This window comes from Hylobates moloch, unplaced genomic scaffold (genome assembly GCF_009828535.3).
Source record: "Hylobates moloch isolate HMO894 unplaced genomic scaffold, HMol_V3 SCAFFOLD_12, whole genome shotgun sequence".
Lineage (NCBI taxonomy): Eukaryota > Metazoa > Chordata > Mammalia > Primates > Hylobatidae > Hylobates > Hylobates moloch.
Genome location: NW_026652287.1, coordinates 87,232,580 through 87,256,696, shown reverse-complemented (window position 1 = coordinate 87,256,696; position 24,117 = coordinate 87,232,580).

Below are 24,117 nucleotides of genomic sequence, written 5' to 3'. Positions count from 1 at the left end.
AAGATCAGATGATCAGGATGGGCCCTAATCCAATAAAACTGTTGTCCTTATAAGAAGAAGGAAATTTGGACAGATCCACACAGGGAAAACGGCCTATAAAGATGTCCATGTTAGGATGGAGGCAGAGATTGAAGTTGTACTGCCAGAAGTGAAGGAATGCATGGAGCTACCGGAAGCTGGACAAGGCAAGGAAGGATCCTCCCTTGGAGGCTTTGGAGAGAGTGTGGCCCTGACAACACCTGAATTTTGGGTTTCTAGCCTCCAATAGTGTGGGAGAATGCATTTCTGTTATTTTTAACAACCCATTCTGTGGTATATTACACAGCAGTCCTAGAAAACTAATGCAGGGTTTACTAAATCACTTCTGAAATAAAAATTATGGAACCCAAAGTTAGAATTAGCTTTTCAAAAGTGAGTGATCATACTGTATTACCATCTACCTTTCTTTGTTGTAATCATCTCCCTAATTCTGCTCCTTCTCTGTTATTCACTGAGGATTTTAACACCTAGCTTAAGCTCTCTCTCTGCAACAACACTGACATCATCATTCATTATTAACATCTATATCAGTAGTCAGCTCAGAAACCTTGTCTCTTAGCTGCTCAGCCTCCTCACTCACATGATCATTTCTTCCACTTCATCTTAGCTATCCTACCAACATTTCATGCTAGCCTTTATTACTAATGGGAATTGTACTGCCTCCCAAATCTTGATTTCAGGTTATCCCCTAAATGATTCTTACCTTTTTCTTTTCATCTCACTTCTGCTAGTAGCATCCCTCTTCATGTTTTTAAAATTATACTGGCTCTACTCATCTTTCATTGACACTTGCCCTACTTCAGTTTTCATTTCTACTCATACACAGATTAATTTCACTGAAATACTATTACTAAAATTAATCCCTCTGTAAGCTTTTGTTCAATTTATAAAGTAGAATTATAAGGCAACTTTGGTTTTGTCCTATACTATTCCTTTAAGAGTCTTCTCTAGCCTCCAATGGAAAGGAGGTCTAGTTCCATGAATTTTCAGTTTAGTGTTAGGAACTAGAATGTCCTATACAGACCTGTGGTTATTTTAGGTCCCAAAGCTGTAGAACTTCAAAAGCTAGGTTCAAATACCTGATGCACAGTTAGTCAAATATTGACACATCAGTGCTTAAGAGCAGAGAAATGTTTATTGCATTTGGCCCAAGTGTGAGAGTGGTAAAGGCAAACTCTCAGATCCAATCTGCCTTTCAACATAACTAAGAGCTTTTATGAGTAAGGTAGGTATGCAGGAGGTGGGATCCCCAATGATCAAAGCTTTTTTTGTTACTTGGCCAATTGAACATCAGGATGTTATCAAAGAAGTTTACATGACCTAAGTACCATTATTCTTTGAAAGAAAAACAAACTCACTAATCTTGTGGGCAGTCCCTGGGGGTCAGGGTGTGATGTTGATCAATTATTAGTGACTACCCTCTACTAAAATGACTCAGTGCAAGCAATCATGCCCAGAGGATGAAAAGGATGAGAAGGAAAAAAAGTAAAACAAACACCTTATGATTTTTATAACATAGGCTCGGTTACACCAATACCAGCTCAAATCAGGAATCACAATTAATCCCAATAATAGGCCAGGCACGGTGGCTCACGCTTGTAATCCCAGCACTTTGGGAGGCCGAGGCGGGCGGATCACGAGGTCAGGAGATCAAGACCATGGTGAAACCCCGTCTCTACTAAAAATACAAAAATTAGCCGGGCGTGGTGGCGGGCGCCTGTAGTCCCAGCTACTTGGAGAGGCTGAGGCAGGAGAATGGCGTGAACCCGGGAGGCGGAGCTTGCAGTGAGCCGAGATTGCGCCACTGCACTCCAGCTTGGGCGACAGAGCAAGACTCCGTCTCAAAAAAAAAAAAAAAAAGAAATCCCAATAATAGTACAAATCTTACACTCAACAATAAATCTCCTCTACAGTTGTGTTAGTCATATTTATTATAAAAAATCAATTCAATTGAGTATAGAGTTTGAGAGTTCCCAAGATCTTCAGAGTGAGTTGGCAAGCTGGAGGTCCAAGAGAGCCAGTGGTGCAACTCCAGTCCAAAAGCCTTGAAATCTAAGAGAGGAATTTGTTTTAGTTCAAGGAAGTGTTCAAAGATAGGAAAAAAAGCTAATGTTTCAGCTTAAGGCAGTCAGGCAGGAGAAACTCCCTATTACTCAATCTTTCTGTTCTATTTAGATCTTCAATTGATTAGATGAGACTCAACCATATTAAGGAAGGCAATCTATTGTACTTAGTCTGCTAATTCAGATGTTAACCTCATCCAGAAACACTCTCATGGACATACCTAGAATAATGTTTGACTAAATATCTGGGCATTCGTTGGCCCAGTCAAGTTGATACATAAAATTAACCATCACAATAGTATTGATAGGCCAATTCAAGGAGGATAAGATGGCATGGTCATTCTCTCTTTTTTTCTGCTCCTCCCTCCACACACCAACTAATGTATTCTTCTGGCATCTCTTTGGTTGAGACTTAGGAAGAAAATAAAAGTAAGGGCGGTAAGAATAGTCTTGAACTGGTACATTCACAAGCTGTCCTTGCTCTCTCTGGGCCTGGCAGATATTTAAATATTGCACGGTCTTTTGATAACCAGTTTTATTGGCTCCTCATAGACACTCAACATTGCTAATCAGTTGCATTTCCCTCCAAGCTTCATAAAAGCAGCAGTACATCGCAGATTTTTTTTTTTTCTTTTTGCTTTTGTGCTAGTTTGGTCTTATTGGGCATGGTCTAAGTTGACCACCTTGCCATTTGTGTCTATCTGATATAACTCCTATCTTGTTCATGAAAAGATCAACGCTGAGAGTGAAAGCTAATTCTAAACAACAGTAGCTCAATTTTAGTGTCTTTTCAAAGTAATTTGCAAGCTCATTTCTGTTGCCCTCCAGAGTCCTCAGCCAGGACTGAGATTCTAGTCTACTGTTTTTTTTTTTCTAAAAGTAGAAATAACACATATTACAATCAGTGTAGTTCAGTGGAAGTAGTCTAGGAAATATCACCCCAAAATATGCTCCTTTGGCATGCTGATTACTTCAGACAGAGAACTTAGGAAAGAGCAAATTCAGACAGGGACCTCTTCTGAAGTCCCCTTATCTGAAAGAACCTCATTTGTTCCCACCCTGCTTCCCTGGAATCTAACCAAGTAGGGAAGATTAACCATATCACAGGAGAAGAGACTAGAAGTGACTGACTAAAGGGTAATTTCCCACCCAGATTCTTCTGGCAGTTCCTCTTTGAGACAAGTTTTATTACCTGAGAGACTTTATATGCATAACAAAACAACATGTGTTCACCTTGCATTTTCTCCCTTCACTCTCCCATAGCTTGTCACCCTCTCACACCAGAAGCTCTAAGCTCCTATTTTGATGCTATAAGAACTTTAATCTGACCCTTTTTTGAGTCTCATATTTTGTGGGAATCTTGTATGTATGCACATAATTAAAAGGGTTTCTCTCCTATTTGTCTACTCTCTGTTTATTTTATAGACTCAAATTATCAAACCTTCAGAGAGTGAAAGGGGCATTCCTTTTGATCCTATACCACTATTCTTGAGATGAAAGGGCAGGTAAATTAGATCTCTCCCATGGAGTGGGTGGTGGAATGGGTGTATATATTTACCCAGTGGTTATATCCCCATTGTACCTAGGAAGTAGCCAACTTGATTTTGATTTTACAGGCTCCTAGCCAGAAGGAACTTGCTTTGTCTCAGATAAGACTTTGAACTACGACTTTCGAGTTAATGGTGAAATGAGTTAAAACTTTGGGGGACTGTTGGGAAATCATGGTTGTGTTTTGAAACATGAGGACATGAGATTCGAGAGGGGCCAAGTGTAGAATGATAAGGTTTGGCTGTGTCCCACCCAAAATCTCATTTTGAATTGTAATCCCCATAATCACTACCTGTCAAGGGGGAGACCAGGTGGAGGCAATGGAATCATGGGGGCAGTTTCTTGCATGCTCTTCTCATGATAGTGAATGAGTTCTCATGAGATTTGATACCATTGTTTGGCAAGTTCCTCCTTCTGACGTTCTCTCTCCTGCCACCTTGTGAAGAAGTTGCCTGCCTTCCCTTTGCCTTCTGCCATGATTAGATTGTAAGTTTCCTGAGGCCTTCCCAGCCATATAGAACTGTGAGCCAATTAAACCTCTTTCCTTTATAAGTTACTCAGTCTTGGCAAGTTTTTTTTTATAGCAGTGTGAGAATGGACTAATACAGAGAATAACATCCTAAATTGCTAGCATGGTTATCAGAATCAAAATAATCTGGCTCCTGCCTAATTCTTCTATATCAGTTTCCACCAATCTCCTACTTACTTTCTCTTTCAGAACCCCACTGGTGTTATTTTTTCCTTGAGCATGACAAACTTATTTTCAGCTTAAGGCCTTTGAACATGCTGTTTACTCTGCCTGGTATGCTGATATCCAGATTTCATTTGATTTTCTCCCTCACTTCATTCATGTCTCTTCTCAGAGTCATTTTCCAGAATAACATTTATGATCACCTCACCTGTAATGCACTCTGATGCCCTTATTTTATGCTATCATTAGTCTGCATATTTTTGCCTTATAGTAAATATTTATATAAATAGTTGTTGAATGTCTGTTTTCTGTAGCTGGAAAAAGGAGGAAAAAAGATTTCTATATCCCCAGAGCTAAATCAGTTCATATCCCACCACATGTGTTTTAAATCTTTCTTGGATTTATTTATATTTTTTTCTTATTTTTATTTGTTAGCTTTTCTTTCTTTTTATTCTTTTTATTCATTAGATTAACAGTTTGTTAAAATACTGGTTAGATTTTCTCTAGGATAAATGACTATTTCAAGTCTGCCAAATGAATGAATCTGAGTCTTTCTTCTTGAGAATAACACAGGATATTCAAGACCTGAAAACACTTTCTATATCTGATTGTGTCAAATAATATATATATAATTTGTTAGACAAAATGAAGCTATTTTGATTATTGGTTATTATTACTAACTTCTATATAGAATATAACATATAGTCATATATTTCAAATATTTACATGCATGAAGATCATGTGGGAAACAGTTATATAGCAGATTCTTAGGCTCAAACTCCAGAAATAAACAACAAAATAACAGTTGGGAGCCAAAATATCAGCATTTATCAGGAAACGTCCCTAGTGATTCTGATGTAGGTAATCCCCAAGTACAACCTGATTAGCACATATAGACTATGTATAGGGCATTACTTTTTATGTAGCCAACTACTTCATCAGAGTAGTGCCTATGCAATTTGCTTTGTATCTTGGAAACACATAAACTAATAAATGAAAGTATGAGGCTTAAAAAATGTATTTTAACCAGATCTAATTAGTAGAAAATAGTAATTTCTTGATTTTTAAAAATCTGTAGTTGTATCTTCATGTAAAGTCTTAGATTTCTCTCACATTACTTAATGTTCCTGAACTGCACCATCCAAAATGCTGTTAGCCACATGTGTCCAGTGGGTACTTGAGAGATGGCTGTTTCAAATTGAGATGAGCTGTAAGGGTAAATATATACATATTTATTTTAATGACAGCATAAAAAGGTAATATATATAAAAACATGTAAAACATGTATAAATGTAAATATTTTAAATATTAATTAAGTGGTAAGATGATGTTTTGGGTATTTTGGATAAAATAAAATGTATTGTTAAAATTAATTTTACCTATTTACTTTTTTAATGTGGCTACTAGAAAATTTAAAAATAAATATAGAGCTCCTATTGAACAGTGTTGTTCCAGACAATGAAAAGCTTTTATTGCTTAATATTTAGTTCAGAGAGACAGCAATTCTTTCCTTAACAATTTTAAAGAGATTTTTTAATCCTTGTAATGCTTAGGTTTTAGATAAACTTGAAAATTTAAATCATAATTATCTCAACTTTTTCTCACTGTACGTATACTTAAAAAAATTTTAAATTGATATGTAATAATGTACATATATTCAGATTACATCTGTTAATTTCATATGTACATATAATGTGGAAAGATCAGATCAGAGTAATTGGTATATCTATCATCTTAAATATCCTTCTTATCTTTATGATATAAAACATTTAAATTATTCTCTTTTAGCTATTTTGAAATGTACAGTAGGTTACTGTAAACTATAATCAACCTACTCATCTATTGAATACTAGGTCTTATTTATTCTAACTGTATATTTGTACCCATTAATTAATCTCTCTTTATTTTCCCTCTTCATTACACTTCCTGGCCTCTGGTAAGTACCAACTGACTTTCTATCTTCATGAGATCCACTTTTTTGTTTCTTAAATGAATGAGAACATACAATATTTGTGTTTTTGTGCTTGGCTTATTTCACTTAATATGATTTCCAGTTCCGTCCATGCTGCTGCAAATGGCAGGATTTTATTTTTCAATTGTTAAATAATATTCCATTGTGTGTGTGTATATACTACACTTTCTTTATCCATTCATTCATTGATAGATAGTTAATTTGATCCCATATTTTAGCTATTGTGAAGAGGCTTTGATTAAGACTCTATTTTCTCTAATATAAGTATAACTACTCCTGCTATATTTTGATTTCTAACTGCATAGCATATCATTTTCTGCTCCATCCCTTTCAGCCTGTGTGTCTTCATAGGTGAAGAGGGTTTCCTGTAGACAGCATATAGTTTGATCTTCTTTTCTTCTTTTTTTTTTTTGAGATGAATCTCGCTCTGTTGCCCAGCTTGGAGTGCAGTGGCATGATCTTGGCTCACTGCAAGCTCCACCTCCCAGGTTCAAGCCATTCTACTGCCTCTGCCTCCCAAGTAGCTGGGTCTACAGGCACCCGTCACCATACCTGGCTAATTTTTTTTGTATTTTTAGTAGAGACGGGGTTTCACCGTGTTAGCCAGGATGGCCTCAATCTCCAGACCTTGTGATCTGCCTGCCTCGGCCTCCCTGCCACTTTGTTCTTTGTTTTCTGATGTTTTGTAACTCTTCTTTTCCTACTTTCTTTCTTTGTAGTTGAGTGATTTTCTCAAATAGTATGTTTTAATTGGTTTTGGCATTGTGGTTACCATGAAGCTTACAAAAAAACTTATAAGAAGTTATTTTAAAGAGATAACAAGTTGTCTTAGATCACTAAGAATAGAAACAACCCTCCAAATTTTTAAAACTCTACACTTTAACTTCATTCTCCCACATTTTGACCTTTTATTATGTAAATTTGCATGTTGTTATATTGTCTATGCCTTAACATGTTGCGGTAGCTATTATTATTTTTGATAGAGTTATCTTTTGTGTTTCAAATAGAGTTATGAGTGGATTATACCCCTTGCTCTTGGTTGTTGCAGGAAGTCAAGGACCCCAAACAGAGGGACTGGCTGGAGCCATGGCAGAGGAACATAAATTGTGAAGATTTCATGGACATTTATCAGTTCCCAAAATTAATACTTTTATAATTTCTTATGCCTGTCTTTACTGCAGTCTCTGAACATAAATTGTGAAGATTTCATGGACATTTATCAGTTCCCAAATTTAATACTCTTATAATTTCTTATGGTCATCTTTACTTTAATCTCTTAATCCTGTTATCTTCATAAGCTGAGAATGTACATCACCTCAGGACCACTATTGTACAAATTGATTTTAAAACATGTGTGTTTGAACAATATGAAATCAGTGCACCTTAAAAAAAAACAGAATAACAGCGATTTTAGGGAACAAGGGAAGACAACCAAAGGTCTGACTGCCTGTGGGGTCAGGCAGAATAGAGCCATATTTTTCTTATTGCAGAGAGCCTATAAATGGACGTGCAAGTAGGAGACATATCACTGAATTCTTTTCCCCAGCAAGGAATATTAGTAATTAATACCCTGGGTAAGGAATGCATTCCTGGGGGGAGGTCTATAAACGGCTGTTCTGGGAGTGTCTGTCTTATGCAGCTGAAATAAGGACTGAAATATGCTGTGGCCTCCTGCAGTACCCTCTGGCTTATTAGGGTGGGAAAAGATCCCACCCTGGTAAATTTGAGGTCAGACCAGTTCTCTGCTCTCGAACCCTGTTTTCTGTTGTTTAAGATGTTTATCAAGACAATATGTGCACAGCCAAACAGAGACCCTTATCAGTAATTCTAATTTTGCCCTTTGCCTTGTGATCTTTGCTTTGCCCTTTGCCCTGTGATCTTTATTGCCCTTTAAAGCATGTGATGTTTGTGACCTACTCCCTGTTCATACAACCTCTCCCCTTTTAAAGTCCTTAATAAAAACCTCCTGCTTTTGTGGCTTAGGGGACATCACAAACCTCCCGATATGTGATGTCACCCTCCAGAGGTCCAGTGGTAAAATTCCGCTCTTTGTACTCTTTATTTCTCAGACTGGCTGACACTTAGGGAAAATAGAAAGAACCTATGTTGAAATACTGGGGGCTGGTTCACCTGATACTTGGTCAACCCCCTCTTGAACATTAATCGTCCATAAATTTGGACTATTAATTATCTTATCTTTTAAGGTAATTGTCCATATCCTGTAGGCAGTATTTTTTCTTTGTATTCTTTTTTTCTTCTCTGCACATTTTCAAATAACCTGTCTTTGAGCTTGCTGATTCTCCACTGTCTCATCCATTCTGCTATTGAAAGCCTCTAAGGAGGTTTTCAGTTTAGCAAATGTATTTCTCAATTCTAAGATTTCTGTTTGATTTTTCAATTATTTCAATCTTTTTTATAATTTTCTCTGATAAACTTCTGGGTTGCTCTTCTGTACTATGTTGAAGATCATCGAATTTTCTTTAAATTGCTATTGTGAATTCCTGGTCAGAGAGCTCATGTATTATTGTCTTGTTAGGTTTAGTCACTGATTCCTTGCTTTCTTTGTTTGGAGAAGTCATGGTTCACTGTTTACTGTTGTTTCTTGTGGATGTGTGTCTATGTCTTTGCATCAGAGAATTAGTTATTTATTCTGGTCCTTTCTGTCTGGCTTATGTTGGATTTTCTTGGATATGTTTGCTTAGAGATTCTTCATAATTTTTTTTCTGTTAATTTGCTTTTTTTTTCTTTTTGCATGCTAGATAGCTGTCTCATTGATGGCCCTAGATGCTGCTTTAAACCTAGGTTTACCTTGGCTCTAGTAAATAATCGGAGTGCCTACTGCCCCAAAGGGGATATCTTGGTAGTGTGGGAAGGCAGGCTAGGAGTTTGCAGCTAAAGAACCTATGGAATAAATCTCCTACCAGCATGGTGTTGCTGAACAGTCACTCTGATATGGAGTCTTCTTTAGCCAAGTTACAGAGCAGAGTTTCCAACACGGGGAATGATAGTTCTGCCCCCGTCTATGTATCTGGCTGTCCTCAGGAATATTTCTCCTTTCAGCCACTCCTGATACTTCCAATTGATTGTTCCTGGGACCGGTATCCTGCCAGGAAACTCAAATTGGTGGGGAAGCTGGTTGTCAACCTCAGTCTCACTGTTTCCACTGTAGAAATCATGAGTTGGGAGGAAGTTTTCCATGTGCTTGTTGCCATTTAGACTTGGGGGAGAGGCATTGCAGATACGGAATTTCAATTTTCTTAATGTCTGCTCAAAGTTTTGTTTTTTGCTTCTCTGTTGCCTTGGGAAGTGTCTCATCCTCATATTTAAGTTCTGAGATATTGCTGGTGATAATCTCTGCACTCTATATCTGTATTTGGCTTTCTGTTGGGGGAGGGAAGTGGAGTCAGATTGCTTCTACAATGCCGTTTTGGACCCAGAACAGCTTGCTTGTCCTATAGGTACACTTTTGTCATTGTTCTTTCAGTATCTGTGGAGTATCAACCTCTAATAATAAAAGTTATTTTTACACATAAGTACTAAAATATATGTTAAGGTATAATGGAAAGAACAGAATAAATGATAAGAAATTTACATTGATAGTGCCAATTTTAACTTAAATATAACTCCAAATCACTAAAATTTGACTTCTACAATTATAATGAACTAAAGAAAAAACAGTAACATAACAAACATCTGCCCTAAATGTTAATAAGATACATTTTATAGAATATCCACAGAAAAAATAAACCAAATATTTTGTTTTGTGTTTGGTTTACTTGAGATCTCAATAAGACTAGACATCAAAGTGTGATAGTATAAAAAAATCAGTATTGATGAAACATAATCATATTTTGTTTGAATAAATTAGTTATTCCATTATGCAACTAGTTTGAACTAATTGTTTTATAAGATATTCCACAAAGGTCAAAAGATACTAATGATGTCCTGTGTAATTACCTTTCTATGAAACTGGCTCCCTGGCTAGGGCAGCACTTAAGAACAGTGTGTGATACATGGTGCTGGGTCAACAAATTGTTAAATAAATGAATTAATAAATGAAAGCATGGGTGGATAAGTGAATGTCTTTGATAGGTTAGATATATTAACCCATCAAGAAATAGGAGTCAAGAAATAGCTGGTTTGGGTGATTTCATGTTTTTATTTGTTTACCTAAGTCTTTCCAAAAACTTAGTCTCCTAAATAATTGTGACTGAAATAGACATTTGGCGTTTTGACCCTCTTAGCATCCACTTCCTTTTTATTTTAGAGACACTTTCCTATGAGAAACTGATTCCATACATGTTATTTCATTTTGTTTATTTTTATTTTTCCCAGCTTTCTTGAGGTACAACTGACAAAAATTATATGTACTTAAGATGTAAAAACATCATGTCTTGATATATGCTTATGCTGTGAAGTCAACACCAAAATCAAGCTAATTAACATATCCATCACCTCATGTAATTTCCCTTTTTGTGTGTGCATGTTGTAAGAATAATTAAGATATAACCTCTTAGCAAATTTCAAGTATAAAATACAGTTTTATTAACTATCTTAATAAACAATTTAGTTACTATGCTCTTCATTATATCTTCAGAACTTATTCATCTTGTAACTGAAAGTTTCCACCTTTAACACTTATTTCCCCATTTCACCTACCACCTGTCCTGGCAACAACAATTCTACTCTTTTTCTGTGAGTTTAAATTCTTTAATTTCTACATAGCAGTTAAGTCATGCAGTATTTATCTCTCTGTGTCTAGCTCTTTTCACTTAGCATGATATCCTCCTGGTTTATTCATGTTGTTGGAAATGACAGAATTTTCTTCTTTTTAAGGATAATTAATATTCCATTTGTTTGTGTGTGTGTGTGTGTGTGTATTAGTCTGTCTTCACATTGCAGATAAAGACATACGCAAGACTGGGAAGAGAAAAACGTTCAATGGACTTAAATTTCCACATCGCTGGGGAGGCCTCACAAACATGGCGGAAGGCAAGGAGGAGTAAGTCACAGCCAAACCATATCATTCTGCCCCTGGCACCTCCCAAATCTCATGTTCTCACATTTCAAAACCAATCATGCATTCCCAACAGTCCTCCAAAGTCTTAACTCATTTCAGCATTAACTCAAAAGTCCACAGTCCAAAGTCTCATCTGAGACAAGGCAAGTTCCTTCTGCCTATTAGCCTGTAAAATCAAAAGCAAGTTAGTTACTTCCTAGATACAATGGAGGTACAGGTATTGGGTAAATACAGCCGTTCCAAATGGGAGAAATTGGCCAAAACAAAGGGGCTACAGGCCCCATGCAATTCCAAAAAATCAGCAGGACTGTCACATCTTAAAGCTCCAAAATGATCTCCTTTGACTCCATGCCTCACATCCAGGTCACGCTGATGCAAGAGGTGGGCTCCCATGGCCTTGGGCAGTTCCACCCCTGTGACTTTGAAGGGTATAGCCTTCTCCTGGTGTTTTCAGGGGACGACACTGAGTATCTATGGCTTTTCCAGGTGCATGGTGTTAGTTGTCAGTGGATCTACCATTCTGGGGCCTGGATGATGGTGGCCCTCTTCTAATAGCTCCACTAGGTGGTGCCCCAGTAGAGACTTGGTGTGGGGGATCCAAGCCCACATTTCCCTCCTGCACTACCCTAGCATGAGGGCTCCACCACTGCAGCAACTTCTGCCTGGCCATCCAGGTATTTCCATACATCTTTTGAAATCTAGGTGGAAGTTCCAAAACCCCAATTCTTGACTTCTGTGCACTCACACGCTTAACACCACTTGGAAGCTGCCAAGGCTTTGGGCTTGCACCCTCTGTAGCTGTGGCCCAAGATCTACTTTGGCCCCTTTTAACCATGGCTGGAGCAGCTGGGATGCAGGGCACCAAGTCCCTAGGCTGTACACAGTATGGGGACCCTGGGCTTGGCCCACAAAACCATTTTTCTCCTAGGTCTCCAGACCTGTGATGGGAGGAGCTGCCATGAAGACCTCTGACATGCCATGTAGACATTTTCCCATTGTTTGGGGGGTTAAAACTCATTTCCTCATTACTTATGCAAATTTCTGCAGCCAGCTTGAATTTCTCCTCAGAAAATGGGTTTTCTTTTCTACTGCATTGTTAGGCTGCAAATTTTCCAAACTTTTATGCTCTGCTTCCGTTATAAAACTGAATACCTTTAACAGGACCTAAGTCACATCTTGAATGCTTTGATGCTTAGAAATTTCTTCCACCAGATACCCTAGATCATCTCTCTCAAGTTCAAAGTTCCACAGATCTCTAGAGTAGAGGCAAAATGCCAACAGTCTCTTTGCTAAAACATAACAAGAGTCACCTTTGCTCCAGTTCCCAACAAGTTCCTCATCTGCATCTGAGACCACCTCAGCCTGGACCTTATTATCCATGTCACTATTAGCATTTTGGGCAAAGCCATTCAACAAGTCTTTAGGAAATTCCAAACTTTTGTACATTTTCCTGTCTTCTTATGAGCTCTCCAAACTGTTCCAAGCTCTGCCTGTTACCCAGTTCCAGAGTTACTTCCACATTTTCAGGTATCTTTTCAGCAACGTCCCACTCTACTGGTACCAATTTACCATATTAGTCTGTTTTCACACTGTGGATAAAAACACACCCAAGACTGGGAAGAAAAATAGGTTTAATGGACTTACAGTTCCACACGGCTGGAGAGGCCTCACAATCATGGTGGAAGGCAAAAAGGAGCAAGTTACATCTTACATAGATGGTAGCAGGCAAAGAGAGCCTGTGCAGGGAATCTCCCCTTTTTAAAACCATCAGATCCCATGCGACTTATTCACTATCATGAAAACAGCACAGGAAAGACCTGCCTCCATGATTCAATTACTTCCCACAAAGTTTCTCCCACAACACATGGGAATAAAGACAAGATATGGGTGGGGACACAGTCAAATCATATCAGTGTGCATCTGTGTGTGTCTGTCTGTAAAATTCTATTATATATATTACATTTTCTTCATCCATCAATGAACACTTCGGTTGTCTCCATATCTTGGCTGTTGTAAATCATGCTGCAATGGTCATAGGACTGCAGATATCTCCTTGAGATACTGATTTCAATTACTTTGGGTATATACCCAGAAGTAGGATCACTGAGTAACAAGGTAGTTTCAGTTTTTTGGGGACATTCATAATGTTTTTTATAATGGCTGTACCAATTTACAATACCACCAACAGAAAAAGAGTTTCCTTTTTTTTAACATCCTTGCCAATACTTATTATCATTAGCCTTTTTGGTAACAGCCATCCTAACAGGTGTGAAATATTTCATTGTGGTGTTTAGTTGGATTTTACTAAGGAGTAGTGATGGTTCATTTACCTTTTAGTCATTTATATGTCTTCTTTGGGAAAAATGTCTATTCAGGTGCTTTGTCCATTTCTATTCAGGTTATTCATTTTCTTACTATTGAGTTGTATAAATTCCTTATATATTTTGGATATTAGCCCTCTATTTGAAACACCATTTGCAATTATTTTTCCATTCTGTAGGTTGTCTTTTTATTTTGTTATTTCCTTTACTCAGCAGAAACTTTTTAGTATGATATAATCCCACTTGTTTATCTTTGCTTTTGTTGCCTATACTTTTGAAATCTTAGTTATAAAACTTTTGCCAAGACCAATGTCAAAAAGCTTTCCCTCTAGGTTTTTTTTTTAGGATTCTTTATAGTTTCAGGCCTTATGTTTAAGTCTTTAATCCATTTTGAGTTGACTTTTGTGAATGGTATAAGGGTCCAATTTCCCTCTTCTGAATGTGAATATCCAATTTTTTCAATACCATTTATTGAAGAGACTATCTTTTCCTCACTTTGTATTCTTTGCATCTTTGTCAAAGATCAGTTGACCATATATGCATGGATTTATTTCCAGACTCTCAATTCTGTTCCATTGATCTATGTGTCTCTTCTTATGCCAGTAGCATACAGTTTTGAATACTATAGCTTTGTAATATTCTTTGAAAACAGGTAGTGTAATGTCTCCAGCTTTGTTCTTGCTGAAGATTGTTGCTTTGTCTATTCATACAAATTTTTGTATTTTGTCTTTATGGTTCCATACAAATTTTAGAATTTTAAAAAATATTTCCATGAAGAATGTCATTGAAAATTTGATAGGGACTTCATAGAATTTTTAGACAACCTTGAGTACATTTTAAATTAGGTTTAGCCTACTTCAACTCCAGCTAGCTACAGGAATACGTACATGGTCCCAGATAGGTCAACCAAAACTTCAAGCTGATTATCATGGTTTTGAACAGTCTTTTTCTTCCAGGACTGTAAGAAAATAATTTTTTTCTACTTACTAAAGTGAGCCCTGCTTTATTCTTCAACATCCTAGTTATATAAACCAATATAATTATTTATGGTTAGGTTAACCTGAGATAAGTTTCTGTCACTTTTAACTTGAATGACCCTATTTAATTCTATGACACCACACACTTTGTGGGTCTATGTAGTGCTTCATTCATTCATTCGTTAAACATTTTTGAGCTTCTGCTAAGAATTAAATGCCTGGTTCTTCATGAAGTGCTAAATACACTAAAATGAATTATATTGGATCCCTGCTTTTGAAGAATGAAGGATGGAGGCACGCAGGGAAAAGGTTGGGGCTGTAATACAGAAAAAATATACAAAATGTACAGGAACACAGAAAGAAAATAGGAACTAACTGCATGACACAAAGACGTCAAAGAGAAAGCATTTGAACTGTGTTTTTAATGGGAAGCTAAAGCTGTATTTCTCAGCTGCACTTTTTATTACTAAAATTCCTTATATTTTCATGATGATTCAGTGATGCTGGTTAATGTTGACCATATTTATTGAATAATTGGTCTTTTATTTTCTCTTCTCTATATCTCTATTACAGGATAATTAATTTACACTTAAGAAGAATTTCCCCAAAGTTGCATAATGCTCTACATTAGAAACATAGTGTGTGACCTCAATAAATCTCAGTCATCCATAAAGAAAAGGACAGCTTTTGGCAAGGATGCTCCATGTTCTGCTGCCAATGTCTTTCCTCTTTAGCGTCAGGTAACTTAAGTAGCAGACATGTCACCATTTGAATGGTGGTGTAGAAAGAAGCCAATTAAATTCAAAAGCTCATAAGCTCATAGAGAAAGCAGGTTAGCATTCTGTACAACAAACAATTTTAACTGCGTTATATTGTATCTCAGTGGGTCAAATGCAAAAAAGAAAAAAGGAAAAAAAAAAAAACCCAGCCACCCAAGCCTTTGTTCTGTGTATTATCACTCAGTACCTTAGCATGTTCAGGAGAAGGGTACTCTTTGTGGAAGGGGACAGGCAAAGTCAAAGTTCATTACTCTTTGAGAAACAAGTCCCATGCTTTAATTAAAAGCAATTAAATAAATAATAAGCAAAAGAAAAATGGCTTACATTAGAGGAATATCACTGAGTTGACAATAAATCCAAACAATGCTAAAATATTTTTTCCAACTAGAAATATTATTTTGGAGTGTGGGCACTTTCTCACTCTGGATTTTAGTACACATACACACACCTGCAGGCATGCTTTTATATATCCACACTTAATACAAGCAAATAAACATGGTCCCAGGTATCCCCCTTCTTTCTATACATGCCATACAGAATAAGTAATTAAATTTTCTAGTTAATTAATTATATATATTACACATACACACATAGACATTTAATGCACAAATGGTAGTTTTATAAAATAATCATTTTTTAAGAGAGGGTGAGGTTTACATATCAAATAATAGCATTTTGCTTTATCAGATTCAGAACTTCTTTCCATAGGACATATTGGAAAATCTTTGAACCTCAGAAAGATTAAGCAATATGCTTTCAGGTGTAATGTTTCTACATGTGCAGCCAAGATTCAAACCCCGATGTGTCTGATGCCAAAGTCAACACTCTTTTTGCCACAAGAGATATAAGATAATCCAGTCTAGTCCATGGGACTACTAATGACAGTGATTTTTACCCAGAGGACTCATTTTAATATAAGGATAAAAAATAATTTGTAATTAGCAAACTAATTAGTTGCACTTAATGAATGGCAACTATCACAGATACTTTTTTCCCTAAGTATACCTATAATCATAATACCTATAACTCATACTAGCACTTAACTTTTTGTTGAAATAGTTTTTCAAAGTAAATTTTAGCTTTAGTCTCATATCCTAGTGAATTTTGTGGTATTTTACTTATGGATAAAATGAATTGCATTTTAGGCCATGATTTTCTCAGCAGTGTTAAAAGTCTCAGAGTCGCAATGCAAACAAAAGTGTGTGTGTGTTTTTTTTTTTCTGGAAAAAATTTTACTCTCCAGGAATTTTGTATTGTCGGTATATCATGAGGTCTCTCTTTATTTAACTTAACTAGGAAATAATGTCTATGAAAAATTAAAAATTAATATATTCATCATTAGAAACATCCAGAACTTCTTAAGCAGTGTAAAATCTAGTTGGATATTTAAGAATACAAATAATTCATAGACTTCAAAGAAAATAATAGAAAATAGAGATGCTCGAGTCTATGATTTGATAAAAATTAGTTTATGGGTACTATCTTCCATGATATCTCTCTGGAGAATTCATCATTTCCTATAAATACTACACTAAGATCTTACACAGCTTGGTAAGTGCACATGAAAGTTACTGAATAATGCTTTCATGGGACTCCACTATCTTATGTTACTTTGTCCTAGACCTCTAGTTGCTTATATTTTAATATTGTAGTATCTATAATTAATCTCACTAGGTACACTTGCATATTTAATAAATTAATAAATAAATCCATTTAATAATTCTTGCACCAGGGTCCACATTGACAACTGCTACAAGGCAAAGGCCTGAGGAGATGGAAGTTACGCTAATATAAGTGAGACATAATCCAAGTAGGGGAAATAATCTTTTAACCAAATCATTAAAATATGGCAAGAGAGGGATAAAATAGATATGTGGAAAAGAGAGATTAGTGAGGCAATGTTAGGCAGGCTTCATGGAGAAAGTAATGTTCAAACTTGGACTTTGGGATGGTAAATGAGTTCACTGAGTAGAGAAAGTGAAAGTGGGCAATCCAGGTAAAGGGAAGAAAGTGTGAAAAGGCACAGATACTCTCCTGGAGCATGGAGTTTTACATAGCACATTAGAGATAAGTTTTTGGGTTTACACTACAATTGAGAGGGTGCATAAATATATTAATCAAAGGATTAGAATAATCATATTTTTAGATATATAACTGAAAGCACTCTAATGAATGAATGAGAGTAGAAAATAAAGACAAGAAAATTATAGAAATAGTGTAGAAACAAGATCTTGAATACTACCTCAATTAAAGCAGTAACTAAATAGATGTCAAAGGGAGATTTACTGACATATAGAAAATAAAGGCAGCAAACTTTAGTTACTAATTAGATGTTTGCATTTTGGATGGTAAAGAAATGGTAGTCATGACCATTTGTGACTGGCTATCTTAATTCTTACATTAATTCATTCAATAAATATCTTTTGAGTATAATTGTACATCAGGTTCTGAAAAAATACCTGAATAAGACCTGTTTTAGTCATGCCTTGGAGGGAAAGGCAGACACAAACCGTCTAAGGAAGAGGGATGTTTAAGGTGATCGTAAACATTCAGGCATAACTATCCATTCTATTTAAATTTAGAGACTACTTCAGTCTCTTGAAATAATTTCTTATGTTACTTCATCATAGTGGTGTTTTTTTTTTCTGGAGAGGATGCTTTCATTAATCGAACTTTATGTTTCTTCCTGGAATTCAGTGACATCACCATCACTATCCCAGAAATGTCTTCAGTTGCACATCACTGTTTACTGTACTCATTTACTAGGCCTGCTGCAACAAATTACCTCCAACTGGGGGGCTGAAAACAAGAGAATCCTATTTTCTCAAAATTTGGAGGCTAGAAGTCTGACATCAAGGTATTGGCTAGAAGCAGGGTTGTTTCTTTCTGGAAGCTGAACAAGAAACCCTTCACATTCCCTTAACTTCACTAACTTGATAGTTAAGTTTCTTCCTGACCTAAGGCCCAAGACTTTTCTTTTCTCAGAACATTTATTTTAAGAAAATACGTAATTGTAAATTCTTTCTCTGCCACTTTGAGATGCAAATCTTTTTAAAACCTTTTCATTAATTTTACAACCTGGGAATATTCTTCTCAAGAAACTGGGAGCCATTCCTTTGAAATATAATCAAGGAACATAGTGCTCCTATCTCCAGGCATCTGTGAGGTCTGTGAGCAGGTAGGAGCCTAATGTCTTATAAAGACATCAGTCATTGGATTCTAGCCCATCCTAATTCAGTATGATAACATCTTAATTACAGCTGCAAATGCCCTATTTCCAAATAACATGACATTCACAGGTACCAGGGATTAGGACTTCAACATATCTTTTTTGAGAGACACAAATCAACTCATGCATTTACAAAGAGTTTAAATGTGTTAATGGCAAAACAATTCATACTTGAATCTTCTCCTTAGGACTAGGCTTAAAAGAGTTTCATATATTTTCTTTAAATCCTTGGTGTGAGGGTCTAGTAGCAGCACATGTTCAAGACTATTTACGTGCAAATGTAACAACTTCTCTCTTATTTTAGGTATCTATGGTTAAATTTTCCTTCTTGCCAAGCATTTCCTCTTTAGTAAATCATTCTTATATCCTCTCCCTCCTCTGACTCATTAACAGGGCAAGATTCTGGTAGTTGTTGGGTCATCTAGCTAGGGAACAGGAAGTTATCAAGGTTCCCATACTGGCCAATATCTCAACTGATGTAGGAAGCATTAGAAAACAGTGGCTCATGCTCAGATAGGTCCCTAGCTTGGCACTGAATTTGTCCAGCTCAGGAGATTATAGGGACAGGCATGATGACTCACACCTGTAAGCCCAGCTCCTCAAGAGGCTGAGGTGGAAGGATCACTTGAGACCAGGAATTCAAGACCAACCTGGGCAACATAGTGAGAACTTGTCTGGACGAAGAGAAAAATTAGCTGGATATCGTGGTGCATGTCTATAGTCCCAGCTACTCAGGAGTCTAAAGCAGGAGGATTGCTTGAACCCAGGAGTTTGAGGCTGCATTGAGCTATTATTGTGCCACTGCACTCCAGTGTGGGCAATGGAGCGAGAACTTGCCTCAAAAACAACAACAACGAAACAAAACTTTTAAAATTAAGACACTGTCATAAAACATAAACATGTTCGGGCCAGGTGTGGTGACTCATGTCTATAATCTTAGCACTTTAGGAGGCCAAGGCAGCAGGATCACTTGAGGCTAGGAGTTTGAGACCAGCCTGGGCAACATAGCAAGACCCTGTTTCTACAAAAAAAAAAAAAAAAAAAAAAAAAGTAGCCTGGCATGGTGTCACACACCTGTAGTCCTAGCTACTTGCAGGCTGCGGCAGGAGAATTGCTTGAGGCCAGGAGTTTGAGGCTACAGTGAGCTATGATCATGCCATTTCATTGTATTCCATCTTGGGTAACAGAGCAAGACCTTGTCTCTAAAAAAAAGGAAAGAAAATGATAGACTGTAGTTTTTGCTAAGCCAATTCAGCATCTCTTTTCTCTCCTAAAATTTCTTCTCCACTCCTGACAATGTTTTTTTTTAAGATTCACAATTACTGGTACTATTACTGTTAGAGGCGTTCAAGCTGAGGCGTTCAAACCAAAGCGACTCCATTCTGAGTGAGGGCTAGGAAAATGAGGCTGAGACTCATTCTCAGCATTTCTGAGAATGATGGACTGCATTCTCAGAAAATTAGGTGTTCCTAACCTCTAGATGTTTACAGTTAAGGGAACAAATTAACAATACTTACTAAACAGACCCAGACTTGGGAGTGTCCAGAAATCCCAATATCTGGAGAACAAAGGCATTCCTAATTTTGCTTTAAAGATAACAATATCGATTCTCGCAAAACATAGTAATTAAGAAAATTAATCCTTTATCACAAACCCTTGTAGCAGAGCACATCTCCCCATATATGAGTATTGTACCTAGGGTGGACACATTCCACCTCTTACTTTCAGGAATGTCCTACTCTGTCTATAGAGTAACTGTTCTTTCACCATTTTGCTTTCTTAATAAACTTGCTTTTACTTTGCACTGTGGACTCGCCCTGAATTCTTTCTTGTATGAGATCCAGGAACGGTCTCTTGGGATCCAAATTGGGACCCCTTTCCTGTAACATATTTCTGGTGACCACAGAAGGGACTATAGTGCAGAAACCCTGACCAATGGCTACCTTTGTGAGTGGTGGGGTCCTGTAACATCTTTCTGGTGACCAAAGAAGCAATTACAGTGCAGAAACCCTGACCCAACAGCTACCTTTGGGTAAGTGGTGGGGTCTTGTAATGCTACTGAGCTATTGGTAATTAGAGTGGTGTTGGGGCTCAGAAAATGATACTGCAAGTTGGAGGTCTCAGAAGCAAAGTTTCTTTTTGACCTTCTCTTGCCCTCCTGTCTCTTGCCCCTCATTCCTTCCTGGGTCAAGCCAAAGAAACTAGAATTCCTGTTCACCAAGATGGGTCATAGAAACCAGACTCCCTTTTCCCCAAAACCAGCTGTAAAACCTAAAAATATTATTCTAACCTTCCCCTGCTTTTCTATGTAACAGCTTCCCTTAAATTAATCAAGACCTTTATTCCAGAGGAGTCCTGTCCCCTTCCTAGGAGAAAGAAATGCTATACAAAGTGACAACCAAATTGAGTGACTAGGGCATATGTTTCAATCATCAAGGTTTTTATTAAGCCATCTTTAGGGTATGTCCCAGAAAACACATGCCACAGACACGTGTGTGACTGTTTTTCTAAAGATATTTTTCAGGAAGTTTAGTGTTTGCTCATTTTCTTAAAGTGGGGGAAGGCATAGAGGTAGAGGAGCAGGTAGGTGGTAAAACAAATAGTTACATTCCTGGGAGACTTTATTTAGTCCCCAGTAAATACACATTTTACATGAGATAAAGTAAGTGTCTTAAGAGAAAAAGGGAGTAAAGAAAGAGTCAATTACACAGACATCTCTGGGGAGGTGAAGGAATGAGTCTTGACTTTGTTCTGCATCTGGGAAAGTAAGCTTGTAATGGACATTTTCAGTGTGGAATCCAACAGATTTTAGTTTTAAGAGCTAGACTTAGATTCTAGACCTAAAATTACAGTTGAAATGTCATTGTTAATGGGAGATCAACAAGAAATTTGCCTATAAATGATCTCTTGGGCAGTCCTTTGCAGATGGCCAAGATCTTTTTACCTTTCTGTGGAGATCTGGCTGATGCATACTGTTAGCAACAGCTCTTCATTTGGAAGAGGGTGTTGCAATGGCTCAGCGTTCAGGAATAATCTTCTCTTTTGCAAAATAAGTTTGGAAGAATTCTGATGTTTTTTTCCTTTATGGGAGAATCAAAGAAGAATATTACTGAGCACACAGATCTTGTTGAATTTTCCAACTCAATCTGCTTAGCTCAGACTCTTTTGTTCAATCACATATTTGCACAGTTGTCCCTGCTTCATAAGACCTAAAGCATAAAAACTAAACAGTTTTCCCTGTATCTTTTGGGTCACTATTCTGAAGACTTTCATATCTTATAAAGCTATTATCAAATAAATCTGTTATTCTTTTCTCTACCTGATCTTTTGTTAGAGAAATGTTGACTGTGACCCTTTATGATAAAAGACATACCCCCTTTCCATTCCTACAAGGTCAAGATTTCTACATTTTGTAGTACTCTTACCCTGTTGAAAAGATAAGTGTTCTATGTTTTCATTTATCCTAGTTTAGGGATTATTTTTCAATATGTTGAAGAGCTACCTTGCAAACCTTCTCTGAATAGGGTCCCTTCTTTTACAGCAATGTCTACATTTTTCCTCCTAACCACCCTCTCTGTCCATTTCACAGTACACTAGGCCACTGAACACATGCGGGTGGGTAGGACAACCATTCCTAACATTTCTTGAGTTTTCCTTTGGCAAACTTCCTAAGGCAGCACCAAGGCCTTCTAGATCAAGGAATTTTTATATTATGTATTTAAATTTCTTAGACCACAAAAACTATGTATGGTCCTTAATATTCCTTCATATCAAATATTCTTTCCTGAGTTTCCTCTGTTATATTAATGATGCTGCTAAGGTATAAAAGTAAGATAAGCTATGAAGTGTAGAAGAAAAAGTACTTCTGATATTCTCTGATATAAGAGGATATCATTGACTGATATGGGAAATAGGTTTGGAGGTGTAACTAGTTGTTTTAGGATACAAATATCCGATTAGAGAGAAATATTCTGCAGAGCATTCACCTTCCAATCATTGTAATGCCTATCAGCATATCCAGTTTGTCACCAAAATGTTACAGCCCAAGGAGTTTTTATTGCTCCCTGCACAAAGCCAATTCATTGAGACAGTGTTTCATATAAGAGAAGGAGTTTAATTATCTCAAGGCGAGTGGAAGGATGGGAGATTTTTTTCAATTCTGCCTCTCTGAGAGCTTGCAGGCTAGGGTTTTTAAGGATAATTTAGAGGTCAGGGGGCTAGAGGACAGGTGCTGCTGATTGGTTGGAGATGAAATTATAGAAATATCCAAACTGTCTTCATGTGCTGAGTCAGTTTCTGGGTGAGGGTCACAGGACCAGTTGAGTCAGTTCCTTGGTATGAGTCACAAGTCTGGCTGGAGTCAGTTCATTTACCCAAATGAAAAAGCCTGAAAAATATCTCAAAGATAAGTCTTAGGTTTTGACAATAGTGATGTTATCTATAGAAGCAATTAGAGAAATGATTAATCTTGTGACCCACGGCTACATAAGTCTTGGGCAATAATAGAAAAGCAAGCTAGGGAACAATGGCTGGTTATTGTTTAACTATGCCTACATCTTTTAGAATTCAGGCTTCTCCCATAATCTTAACCTTTGTCCTTTTGTCAGAGGCATTCCAACTAGAGATACTCCATCTTGAATGAGGGCTAGAAAATATAAGGCTGGGACTTCCTGGGCTGAGTTCCCAGGAGACTAGGCATTCCCAGCCTCTAGATGTTTATGGTTAAGGGAATCAAGCAATAATGTTTACTGAACAGACCCAGTCCCAGGAAAGTCCTGATACCCCAATATCTTGAGAACAAAAACATTCCTAATTTTGCTTTAAAGATAATATCAATTTTTGCAAAACATAGTAATTATAAACCCTTGTAGTAGAGCACATCTCCCTATGATTTTTTTTGTTATCCTATATATAAACAAGCATTGTACCTAGGGTGGGTACATTCCTCCTCTTTTGGGAAAGCCCTGCTCTGTCTATGGAGTAGCTATTCTTTCACCCTTCTACTTTCTTAATAAACTTGCTTTTGTTTTGCACTGTGGATCCACCCAGAATTCCTTCTTGAATGAGATTCAAGAACCCTCTCTTGGGGTCTGGATCAGGACCCCTTTCCTATAACACTTTCATTAGTCTTACAGAGTTGGTTTTAGTCCACAAGCAAGAAGGAAGTTAGTTTCTGGAAGATACTACTATCATTCGTCTTTTAAAAGTGGGCAAAGGACATGAACAGACACTTCTCAAAAGAAGACATTTATGCAGCCAGAAAACACATGAAGAAATGCTCATCATCACTGGCCATCAGAGAAATGCAAATCAAAACCACAGTGAGATACCATCTCACACCAGTTAGAATGGCCATCATTAAAAAATCAGGAAACAACAGGTGCTGGAGAGGATGTGGAGAAATAGGAACACTTTTACACTGTTGGTGGGACTGTAAACTAGTTCAACCATTGTGGAAGTCAGTGTGGCGATTCCTCA